Below are 13348 nucleotides of genomic sequence, written 5' to 3' on the forward strand. Positions count from 1 at the left end.
ATGTTTATCAACCCCACATCTGACAGAGGACTAATATCCAAAATATATAAAGAATTCAAGAAAGTAGATATCAAAAAACTCACAAATAATCAAATTTTAAAAATGGGGTACAGATCTAAACAGAATTCTCAAGTGAGGAATCTCAAATAGTTAAGTGAACAGGAAGTAGATCTGAGCTACAAAATGCCAAGGCCTACCTCTAATGACCCACTTCCTCAAAAGACTCTATCTCCTAAAGGTTCTACAACCCTCCCAAACAGCACAACCCAGCTGCAAACCAAGAATTCAAACACATAAGCCTTATGGGAGACATTTCACATTCAAATAATTACTCCCGGAGAGTCTCAGTCTTGTGAATCCTCTCAGTCATGTAAGTGTGATCCTGTGAGTCACCAAGCTCACACTGTATTCCACTGATTTATTTTAAATTTTATTTTATGAGTTTTCCTTGCAGCCAAGTTCAGCCTGATCACTTTGCTACTATTGTGTGTGTGTGTGTGTGTGTGTGTGTGTGTGTGTGTGTATGTGTGTGTATGTGTGTGTGTGTGTGTGTGTGCTTGCTCTGGAGAATGCTAGAAAGTTCCTCCAATATGCTCCTGTGTGAACTCCATGGTATACATCAACATGAGAGCCTTACCAAAGGGCCATCTACAATTACTGTATTTAAAGGGTTCTGTCCATCGTGGATTCTAAGTGTTTTTTCTCAGGTATTCAGTCACCATAATGAGAAAAGTGACTAACACACCTGACTTCAGCCCTGCTCTAAGTCTGCTGTGTTCCAGACTCCCTTCTTCTCATGTGAGAGCCTATGACATGGCTACTTGTTGTGGAATATTCCTTTACGCTGTGTGAAGATATGTCACCATGATCAGTTTAATAAAAAGCTAAAGAGTCGATATCTAGGCAGGATTTTCAGGGCAGAAAAAATGCTGGGAAGAAGAAGGGCAGAGAAGCCAGACAGATACAGAACAAGTCAGACACACAAAACGAGATTGAGGTAAAAGCCATGTGGTGGAATGTAGATTAATAAAAATACGGGTTAATTTAAGTTACAAGAGCTAGTTAGAAACAAGCCTAAGCTATAGGTTGAGCTTTCATAATAAATAAGAAGTCTCTGTGTGGTTATTTGAGAGCTGGCTGGAAGGACAGAAAAACCCACCTACAACTCTTCTTCTCAGGCACACAGGGTCTGGGGTTCATGTCTAGTTAGTCACAGGGCTGAAACTGGGGATTAAGTTCAGTAGACTGAGGGTGGAGTCTTGCCTCACTATGTCCTTGGGGCCCTCAGACGAGCTGAGACTCTCCCGGGTTAGGACAAGGTAACACACAACTGAGTCCTGCTGACAGGAAGTCTTCATCTAGCCATCCCATGAGTTCAGAGCTGGGAAAGGGGACTGTGGCGCTTCTCTCACAGACAGCCTGGGCCGAGCATGATTGGTTCTTACCTGAGGTGGCACAGAAGAAGCCTGGCGGGCAAGGTGTGGGCTCTGGGCTGCCCTCGGGGCAGTAGGAGCCAGCTGGACACTTCCCCCCTGTGGCAGTGGCTGGGCACAGGCAGTTCGTGCTGGTGTAGTTGTCCAAGTCAAAGGGGCGAGCGGTCCATGCTGCTGACACGCAGTACCAGCCTAGATGGCATTGGCAGGGTGGGGTGAGCACCGTTCTGAAGGGGCCAAGGCCAACCCCAGCAAGTTGCAGGCCCCACCATCCCAATTGCTAATCTGGGTACTGGTTCTGGTGACCCCGAGCCTGGGGCAGAGGCGGGAAGTACGGAGATGAAGAGGGGCTTATCAGGACCCCCATGGGAAACACACCTGCATCACAGGCCCCTGACGGCTTTGTCAGATTCTCTTGACCACAGTAATGGCCCGGCGGGCAGGGCAAGCAGCTGTCCAAGCTGTGGGTTAGTGAGTCGGGGTTGTAGTAGCCCCGGGGGCAGGGGAATTGAGCGGCGTGCTTGGTCCCTGAGAAGCAGAATTTAGGAATAGGGAGTGTCTCCGGGCTCCTGAGGGCACCCTACCCACAAGGCACTGGGGCAGAAAGCACGGGGCTGTGAGCTGAGCCTCGAGGCCTTCTGGTGCCTCATACTGGTGGTCTGTTCCAGGGATCTGTGTCCTGGGCACCTACCTCGGGGGCAGTAGAAACCAGCAGGACATGGATATCCACTGTAGCTGGTGATGTTCTCGGGGCAATAATAGCCAGCCGGGCAGGGGAAGCAGGAAGCCTGGCCAGGCAGGGAGCTGTAGGAGCCTGCACGACAGGGCTGTGGGAAACTGGTCCCACGGGGGCAGAAGTGCCCTTGGGGACAGGGCCCCCCATGCCCTGAGAGGCCTGTTGGGGAAGGAGTATGTATGAGAGGTACAAGCCTTGATCACAACAGAGCCAGAGGCGACTGTGTGGCACCAGGACCCAGTGTAGACTCAGGTTCAGGTTAGAGGGCCTGAGGGTGGTTTTGAGGATAGTAATACCAATAACCTGTATCTCTACACCTCCTCACAGATCAAGTAGCATAGCACGTGTTCTCTGACACATTGTGTGTGAGAACCTCAGAACATCTCTCCACCGCAGAGGCATGGGATAGTGATGGCCTTCCTTAGGATGGAAGATGCTGGTGGGGGGCTAGCATCCCCTGAGCCCATCCCTGGCTCAGAGCCACTCTTTGTCACTGAGTTTCCTCTGAGGTCACTTTTGGAGCTCTTCTTCACTTCTGGATACAGTCTAGAAGGACACCACCCTCACTTTACATTCACTTGTGCTGAACTGGGAGGCTGGTCCTGTTTTGGCTATCTTCCCGGGTCTGCAGCCTCACTGGGGACCAGCACTGCCCTCCTCCAGCTCCCTGCCCACGACTTCCAGAACTGTATTTTCTATCTAGAGCTGGAATTGCATCTTGAATGTCTTCTGACAATGGGCAAGTCAGATAGAAGGGCTCTGGCCCAGGTCCAGCTGCTCTCCTAAAGCTTAGGCTCAGCTCTGTGTGCTCTGCCATGTTCTGAGGCTCCCCCTGCCATCTTCCCAAAGGAGACACTTCAAAATCCACTGCTTACCACCAAGGCTCAGGTAACACCACAAAATAGGAGAGAGAGAGAGAAAGTAAGAGCTGGAGGATGGGGAAGGGTCCTGTGGAATGCTGCCTTCTGGACACAGTGTGGCTAATGCTACCCAGGATTGCATTAACTCACAGCAGCTGTGGTTACTTGCACAAGCTCAAGTCATCCAAATTCCCAGCACAAACAGGGTAGATGACCCCAGGCCCCACCCCTTGCTGGGGAGTTATTGGCAGTGCATAGTTGCTGAAGCAGGAAGAATCATTCTTTGTGGAGGATGTGGCCAGTGGTAGGTTTCTCATGCTACAATGAATGGCCCCACACCCACGTATGCATATATGGGCAACACTAAGTAGATTTAGTGATCAAAAAAAGGCATAAAGTTGGAAGGGCCTGTGTTAGAGAGATATGGGTAAATGGAGGAGGTTCGAGGAGGAAATGTGAGACAGATATAAATATATTTCATTGTATGCATGTGTGAGATACTCAAAAACAAAGGGAAAAAAGGAACCTTCTTCCAGAGTGGATTAACCTCTACTATGGGGAACCAGAAAACTGGACATAGCCCTAGAGACCTGACCTTTTAACATACCCTGTACTTGGCAGGGACTTGTGGATGGTATGTGTCTGAATCTATGCCTTGGGTCCCACCTGCTCTCAGTGTACCCTCTGTGACCCCAATGTGGGTGGAGGTGAATGTTCAGCTCAGCCTCTTATGTGGTCCACGGCTCATCACCATGGTACTCACTGACCCGAAGACCCAGTTTCTCTCTGCCTATCTTGCAGTAAGTCTATAACTGAGCTGGTGGATCTGGGTGGGATGGGAGGAAGAGGGTGCCTCAGAGGATGCTAGTGTGATGGGTGCAGAAAACATGAGCTGTGTTGCTGATGCTGGATATCTGGGTGGGAAGGGAAGAAGGGGGCCTCAGAGGATGCTAATGTGATGAGTGAAGAGGAACAAGAGCCAAGCTGCTGTTGCTGGGGGCTAGGAAAGGTTATCCCCACTCATATCCCTTCTTTCCTCAAATTATCCAACATGTAGTTACCCCAGTCTTGAGCCTCCCCCAGGATTCTCCCACCACGAGGTGTCTTCTGGGTCAGAGTCACTTTAGACCCAAGGGGCTTCATACCTGTTGGGGTTGGGGAGGAGACTCCTGCTAAACAGAAGTAACCAGGGGCACAGGGTCCTGAGGGAGCAGAGAGGCCAGAGGCAGAACAGAAATGGCCAGGGGGGCATGGCAGGCACTCAGAGGACATGGAGAGAAACATCCTAGGAGACAGAAAAAACATAGGGGCAGAGAGGCATTGGGTATGGGAAAGTGGGCAACGGGGCCTGGTAGCCCTAAGGGTGAGTAGGTGCCATCCTGACAGGTTAGGTGTCTGGTTGGCCCCACTTCATTAGATCCCCTGGGATTCTGTCCCCTCCTCCAGTGGTCGACAAAGGTAATATCAGGAAGATGTCCAGGGAAGAAGGTTCATTGATTTCTCTGTCTCTCTCTGTGTCTGCCTCTCTGTCTCTGTCTCTGTCTCTGTCTCTCTCTCTCTGTCTCTCTCTCTCTCTCTCTCTGATATGTAGTTGTCTTTTTCTCTTAGTTCTCAATTCAAACTCAGATGATCGGTGGTCTCAGAATTCACTTGCATCTACAGTCAGAATTTCTATCAGGCACAGGCTACTAACTGCCCTTCTGCTTTGGGATGTCTACTCTTGGGGGCTAGAGTTTCCTAGAGATGTAGATGTGAGGGGTCTGCTTTCGAATAAGGTACTGGCAAGGCATACGACTCCTTTATGACTTTCTCTCTTGGGCATGGTATATCTCAAGCCCCTAAGGACCCATGGGATCCACGATGGTCCGGCCAGTTCAATATCCACAGCCTACCCAGGACATTTTTGGTCTCCTAGGCCAAGAGGAGCTGAGCTATCTGAGGCCAATATTCTTGGTTGCTGGAAACAGATTATCTGTGGGAAGCAGGGCTTAGAGGAAACCTGGGCCCACCTCAGGCCCAGGCAGTGGTACTCACCGATCTGAGAAGGTGCCTGCAGGGCAGGGGAGGGGCATCCCCAGGCCCACTGGACAAAAGTGACCTACAGGGCAGGGGGCCCCTGCTGTCAGGTGGACACCTTTATCAGGATGATCAGGATAAGCAGTCCCAGCTCCTGCATGGAAAGAGAGGGATTGGTGAGAAGAGAAAGCAGTCTCCCCTAACACCCCCTCTGTCACCTGTACCTCCCACAGCTCTTCATCTGTTTGTATCTGAGGGAATCGAGTGCAGAGGTTAGAGTGACTGAACTCTTCAAGGCAAGGTTGGACCTCACATCAGGGAATCCTAGCCCACAGCAATAGGGGGTAGGACCTCAGATGTGTCCCCTTCTTAGTAAGTTACTGGCCCTGCCTGCTTGCCATGAAATTGGTAGAAGACAAGAATATTCCAGAATCTGCATTCCTTGGGAAGGGTATTTTAGGTGCTTTTGGCTATCTCAGGACAGAGGGCAACTGGAAGGCCATATCTAGCTATAAAAGACGGCATTGACTGAATTTGGCTTCTGGGCTTGTTTGGAGTCTGTTCTCATTTAATGATGTTCTGTATCATCAGTTCATGCCCTGAAGGTTCACTCAGACCCTTTTGGACAGAGGGGAATCCACATAATTATTCTAACTCTTTTTTAATAAATAAATGTATTTGTTTGTTTGTTTATTTTACATCCCGGCCACAGTTTCCTCTCCCTCCTCCCCTCCCAGACCCTCCCTTCTACTTCCCGTCTGTTCCCCACCCTCTAATCCACTCCTCCTCCATTTCTGTTTAGAAAAAGACAGGTCTCCCATGAGTATCAACAAAACACGGCTTATCAAGTTGCAGTAAGACTAAGCACCTCTCCATGTATTAAGGCTGGACAAGGAGACCAGTATGAGGAGTAGGATCCCAAAAGCTAGTAAAAGAGTCAGAGACAGCCCCTGTTCCCACTGTTAGGAGTACCACAAGAGGACTAGGCCACACAACTGTAACATCTAGGTCAGTCCCATGTAGGCTCCCTGGTTGTCAGTTCAGTCTCTGTGAGTCCCTGTGGGTCCAGGTCAGTTGATTCTGTGATTTTTCTTGTGGTGTCCTTGACCCCTCTGCTCCTACAATCCTTTCTCCCCTTTCTTCTTCAGGATTCCCTGAGCTCTGTCTAATGTTTGACTGTGGGTCTGCATCTGTTTCCATCAATGGCTGGATGAAAACTCTCTGATGACAATTGAGCCACACCATTCTGATCACAGGAGATGGCCAGTTCAGACTATGTATCTGCTATTGCTAGGAGTCTTAGCTGGGGTCTTCCTTGTAGATTCCTGGGAGATTCCCCTGTACCAGTTTTTCTCTGACCCTGAAATGTGCTCCCATTTCCAGTAGTCTGTCTTTCAGTGAGTGTCTCCCCTCCATAACCCCTCAACCTGATCACTCATATTCCCATCCCCACCCACCCTTAGTCCACCCACAAAATCTCTTCTCTTTCCCCTTCCCAGGGAGATTCAGGCACCCTGCCCCCATGAACCTTCCTTTAAAAAAATCTTTAAGGTGAAGGGAGCTTTTGCATTTATAGGAAAAGATGGAGTCATATGATCCCACTTTTCTGACTGTCCCCAATGCAAGAAGAGTAAGTGTGTGTGTGTGTGTGTGTGTGTGTGTGTGTGTGTGTGTGTGTGTGTGTTGCAAATCAGTTCGTACAAGGTCACACTCCAGCATGATAGGCTGAAATGCAGAGAGAATGCAGTGAACCACATCCTCCTGCAACCTACAGCAAGCAGTCCTGCTTCATGAGCTCCACTGGGACAGGAAAGGATGGACTGAGGTCAGGGGTGTGGGGGAGATGGCAATCTTCTTCCTAGGTTATCCCTGGATCCTGATCCAGTACCACTTTCTAAGACAGAAACACTAGATGTCAGGGATCACAGGGCATCATCTGTCCCACAGTACAGTCCTCAGAGCTCCTATATGAACTTGTGGAGGCTCTGTTGACCCAGTTCAGTTTCAGATGGTACTGAGGTCATGCAGTCAGCTGAATCTGTATACCCATTCTGGGACCCTTCCAGAGCAAAAGACCAGGACATCACAAAAGTATCACAGGGACCTAGATGGACTCCTCAGCTGTAGATGAGCTCACACTGAAGTCTTGGTAAGTACTGACTTGAGCCTAGAGGGACATGAGTGTTCCGGCTGGAAGGGCCTTAATGAAGAGGACTGCCTGAATGTGGCCCTTGAAGGGATCCTCCAAGGGATGTTGGTGAAATCTTAAAGGTGGAAGAAGCTACAGGCTGGGAATTTGGGGTCTGGAATCTCATTTTCCTCCCTGCTCAGGCTGGATGGTATCAAGCTCCAGGTCTATCCCCAAAGAGCTCACACATCTTCTTATCTGTGTGTGGCCATGGGAGGCAGAAGTGTGGGCAGCAGGACAATGGAGGTCCCACTGAGCCTATGGCCAACTACAGTGCCCGGGACCTCCACCCTGGAGGCCCTTGGGGACCCTCGGGATATTCATCAGCATCTGGTCCAAGTGTGGTACTGGAACAGATTAGGGTCTCCTGCTTCAACCTTGCTGCTGTCCCCATCCTCTTTTCACGAAGTGAAAGGCCTGGAGGCTGGGATATGCAAATGGATTGAGAAGTAACTGCAATACAAGCCCCCATCCACACCCCAAGCATCCCCCAGACTCCCTCCCCACCATTTCTTAGCAGTCCAAGTCTGGCCAAGCTGATCTGGTCATACTGGATCTGGTTCTATCTAACATGCCTGTCCCTTAGGTCCTGAGGTCCCCAAGGCTGCTAGATCATTTTCTAAGTGCCCTCACCTGCACATGGGCCCCTGGGGGTGGCTTGGCCCACTACAGAACAGAACATCCCAGGTGGACAGGACAGGTACCAGCTCTGTTCCCAATACCTCTTCTCCACACTCCAGGTTTCAGCAGAGCAGAAGGGGCCTGGGCAACAGAGGTCACCAAAACGGATTCCCTCCTGGAAGAAGACAAAAGTTCGTGGCTTTTAAAATCAGAGGGTAGAGGGTTTATCCTCACCAGATCCCTCCTGACTTCCCTGCATCATCCTCAAAGTAAAAGAAGTGCTTCCTGCCCTGCCCATCCATCCTGGCTACCTCACCCATCTTTACCCAAGTGTACATCTGAAAGCCATTCATGGATCTTAACTTTCAGAAGAATGTCCCATTATAGTTCAAAAATTTCACTGTCCAATTGTTAAATAGCCTAAGTAATTCCTTCTCTACCTATTTGCTAACAGTATTGGCACATGCTTTTAATTGTGATGCATTATATCTCTCTGTCTATCATTCATTTATTCTCTCATTAATTAAGCTGCCCACCTATCTCCTATCTTTATTTTATCAATAAATTGGTCAATATATCACCTATATCTTTTTTGATTAGTTAATCTATCACCTGCCAATATTTTAAAATCAGTCTATTATCTATCATCTATCTACCTATCTATTTACCTACTTACCTACCTACATACCTACCTACCTACCATCACCTGCTTGTCAGGGAAGAAAATCAATGTGGAGTGCCATGGATATCACTCTATATAAATAAAACACTGATGGCCAGTGACCAGGCAGGAAGTATAGGCGGGACAAAGAGAGAGGAGAACTGGGGAAACAGGAAGAAGGAGAGAGAGACACTGGAGCCACCGCGAGGACAAGCAGCATGTAAAGACACCAGTAAGCCACCAGCCATGTGGCAAGGTATAGATTTATAGAAATGGGTTAATTTAAGATATAAAAACAGTTAGCAAGAAGTCTGCCACAGCCATACAATTTATAAGTAATATAAGTGTCTGAGTGATTATTTTATATGTGGATTGTGGGACTGCGGGGCTTAATGGAACCTGGAGAGAAGCCCTCCAGCAACAGTGGAGCCTCCTTGCTGCTGGACACTTAAGGCTCAACAAGTGCCATGTATACCAGGCATCCAGCATATGCTCAGCTATACTTTCAAAGTGACTCGCCTGCACATAGCCACACATCCATGGACAAATGCTGACCTTGTGAAACTGCTGAACTACAACTTTCTGGAATGAAATTTTGTAACAGCTTTGAAAACAGGTCCCTTTACCATCATCCACTCCCCAGCCCCTCGCCCCGACTATCAGGTGACTAAGACTGTGACCACCTCTTTCTTACAATTCCTATTGTACCAGTCATAATTCTTAATGAACAAGTGATGCAGTTACACACACACACACACACACACACACACACACACACACACACACACGCACTTGTAACTTAAGCTGTGAAAGCAGCCAACAGCTTTTAAAACCTCAGACACAAAGCCATAGCAGCTTGAAATTGGCATCTGCAGGACAGAGCTATTAGCAGGATATGATCTGCTTTGATTATGATTCTGCTTTGCTTGCCACTTGGGCTCTGGTTTGCTTTGCTGATGCTGTGATAAATCCATGAGCAAAAGCAACGTGGGAAGGGAAGGGTTTAGTGTGTCTTCCCCGTCATACTCCGTCATGAAGGGAAGCCGGGGCAGGGGCTCAAGCAGGAAACTGGAGGCAGGGACTGAAGCAGAGACTGTGCAGAGACCCTGCTTCCTGACTTGCTCTCCATAGTTTTCTCTGCTTGTTTCATGCTACCACCAGGGTCACCTGTCCAGGGAGGCACGGTCCACAGTGGGCTGGGCCCTCCCAAATCAACAATCAATCAAGAAAACGCCCTCACAGGGCTCATAGGCCAATCTGACGGAGGTAGTTCTTCAGTTGAGAGTCCCTCTTCCAAGTTGACTCTCGTTTGTGTCAAGTTCACCAAAACTGACCAGCACAGCTTGGTTGACTTTGATCTCCATAGACAATATCTACCATTTACTTATATCAAGTAATCAATGCATCTATCAATCATCTATAGCCACTTGTCAGTTAGCAAATCTATAGATCTACATATTTATCAGATAATCTGTACCACCCATCAAGCATCTGTTCATCAATATACCACCTATCATCTACCAACAGCAGCCCCCCACTTATTGAACAGTGCGTTTATCTGTTATTACCAATAGTTTCCTACTAGGCTGCTCCTGATTCATCTAGGTATTTTCCTCTTCCTGTGATGTTCTATTATTGTTTCATCTTTGCTGTTATAATTTGTGGTAATTTGAATGTGTTGACATAATGCTTTCCCTCCTTTCAGTGTGTTTCTCACATTGGGATTAATAGATCCAGGGCAGGAGTTGCCTACAGACTTCCTGTCATATGGCTGCGAATTGAGCAAAAGACCTAAGGAATGCCAGGAGACACTCTGCGCTACCTCTGACTCCTAATGTGAAGGAGCATCTTGCCTTGCCTGGGCTCTTCCTGTCCACTGGCTCTGAAAGTTAATTATAGTCAACAAGTCATGAAGTGGGAACCATGTCTGCATGTCTAAATAGAACTCTCTTAAGGTACCAAAGGCATTCTGTCACATTCTACGTGGAGCTTGTGTTTTTGCATTCCTCTCCAGTAAGCACATAGTTCTATAATAAAGTAATTTTTCTTTTTAAAAAATCATGTGTATCTTTGTCTGTTTTGTGAGTATATGCCCCGTGTGTTGGGGTGCCCGTGGAGGTCAGAAGAGGGTATCCAGTCCTCAGGAGCTGGGGTCACAGGTGGGTGGGAATGAACAGAAATAAACACAGGTCCTCTCGAATAGCAGAAAGCCCTCTCGGGTACTGAGCCATCTCTCCAACTCCATAACACATCTCTTTAATGCTCTTTAAGCTGCCGCAGTTCAGACTAAGCACTCCCTTTATGCCTGTAAGAGCTTTGATTGCCTACGCTCTTAGCTTACTATGACATGATTCTCATTGTGGTGCTCTGCTGCTCTCCAGTTAATAGCTCTGTTCTTTGGAGACCCACTCTGAGTGTTATTCAGATTGTGTTCTGAGTGTCCTGCCCGGCCACAGGTTGTTAGTACCCGGATGAGGAGTCCTTGTGGAAGATCCTATGTGAGTCAGAAGAGGTATTTTTATTTATTGTTGTTGTTATTATTATTATTATTATTATTATTATTATTATTATTTTCTTTTTTGGTGGCTGGGACCATGGATAGGTTCCATGATAGGCTCTGCTTTCCCAGTCCTGAACATCTCCTCCTTTGGTGTGTGTGCGTGTGCGTGTGTGTCTGTGTGTCTGTGTCTGTGTGTGTGTGTCTGTGTGGTGTGTGAGAGAGAGTCCTGAGACAACAGACAGAGGAATGGGTAGGTCCTGATACTGGTGCCCTGCTGGGTTTGTATCCCTGCTCTGTCTTCTGCAGATCTGCTCATTCTGTGATCTAGTGAGTTCTCTTGGGCTTCTACACATTGGAGTCTAAGAATGGCAAAGCATCAGCTACACAGGAGAGGTGAGGGTGGGGGCTGGGTGAGCAACTGAGGAAGATACTGTCTGCAATAGCACACTCCAGAGTCTGTGGGCAGCCGAGATTCCTGTTACCCTGCATGGAACCCTTGGCCACACTGACTGAAGGGCACGGCCCACGACTTGTTCTACATTTCCCTAGTGTCATTGACTGCATGAGCTTAGGTCACTTCCTTGAATTATCCCACTCAGGAGAGTTTACAGAGATGGCCATGTCTGACCCGGAGGGGTCCATCCAATGCCAGCTTCTTCTCCACATGGATTTGTGATCATTGTCACCAGAATTATGCATGGCATATGAGTCCTCTGGTCTGGAAAGGAGCCAATAGGCTCCCGCTTATTGCTAATTTATGGGTGCACGGAGGACAGATGCCCTCAGCAGATGTAGTCTCTTGCCTTCTCTCCCTTCCTTTCCTTTCATTGGAATGCCGTATTTATCCACTGCTGGTGTATGTCCCCCTCACAAAAGACAGAAAGCACCATGCTGGCCCAGGGATGAGAGCCCATGCCAGTCTCCTCTCACTTCTCTTTTGCTCTAAAGAAAGAAGTTAGGTCCCACACAGCTAGGTATGCCCCTGGGCAGGGGAACTGGTTACCTCATTTGGTGTCTAGTGCATAGAAGGAGTGTGTCTGGGTTAGAGGAGGGAAGGGGGACAGATCTGTGTCATCTTGTACAACAATTCCTCAGCTCCTCCTGGAATTTGGTCTCAATCCCCAGAGGCCTCTTCTGTCATGTCTGTTCTACAGATGACAAGCTGGCCCACAGAACTCCTTTCTAGAGTCCTTTACCAGTAGTGAACCAGAACCTTGCCAAATAGAGGCTGGTCCCCTTACCTGAGGGCAGTCATGCCTAGGCCTGAGTGCCCCTGAGGATTTCTGGGTTATGCTGACACAGAGCTGGCCTCAGGGACAAGGCACACAATCATCATTTATGGCCAGTGTGATGTAGTTACTCCAGGTGCCCGGGGAACACCAGAACTAAAGGGGTCACTTGGTGCCCAGAGGACAGTAATAGCCAGCCAGCTGGGCAGGGAGTAGAGGATTAAACACTATCCTGGATGGAAAGGGGCAGGGGTGGGGAGGTTACTGCCCCTCTTTAGCTATGGCCTCCGGCAGAAGAAGAGGACAGACTGGGACCTGACATTAAGGTGCGAACTTTGTCAGTTAGCAACCTCCCAGGTGATCTCACCTGAGGCAGCAGGCTGAGCCTATCCTGTGGGTTCCTGCAGTTAGATGGATGTTTTGTTTTGTGAGGAATGAACGGGTCCTGGGCCAGCATCTGCACTGCTGTCTTGTTGCCCTGAGTGGGGCTGGATCTTCCCCGCAAGACAGAGTTCTACAGATTTTTGCCTCCTCTTCACTGACTCCCAGAAGAGGCTCCCTTGCCAGGCAAGGATCAGGCAGGTATTTGAGACTGTTGAAGGTCCCCAGATGAGCAAGCTCAGGATCACAGGGGCTCTAGGAGTCCACGACATACATGTGTCCAAGATATCTATGGATAAGGGATTGGTGCTCACCAGTTGGAGCCCAGTCTTCTGAGCATCACCGTGAGATATCACCACACTCTGGTCCTGCTGCACAATATTTCACAGAAACCTGGTCTCCCTTCATCCATGTTCAAAGCCAGGGTATAGCTTTTGGCCATCTCCTAAGTGTGGAGATCTGAGGCACGGGTCAGCTCAGTGCCCTGGGAACAGGTCCTACATCCCCAGGCTAGATGAGGCCAAATCTTAATCTAGAGGTGAGGCCTTCACTGGCTTAGAAATGGGATGAGGTTTGGGGAAGTCTTGCCTTCACCTAGACCTCTGGCTCCCATGAGGTTTGATCCATGAGAAATGGTAGCTAGCACTCACCCAGGTACGTCCTCTGCATCTGGTCGTGTCAGCCAAGCCTGGGTACTGGTCCTGCTTGCCGGAAGTGGAGTAC

This window comes from Peromyscus maniculatus, chromosome 9 (genome assembly GCF_049852395.1).
Source record: "Peromyscus maniculatus bairdii isolate BWxNUB_F1_BW_parent chromosome 9, HU_Pman_BW_mat_3.1, whole genome shotgun sequence".
NCBI lineage: Eukaryota > Metazoa > Chordata > Mammalia > Rodentia > Cricetidae > Peromyscus > Peromyscus maniculatus.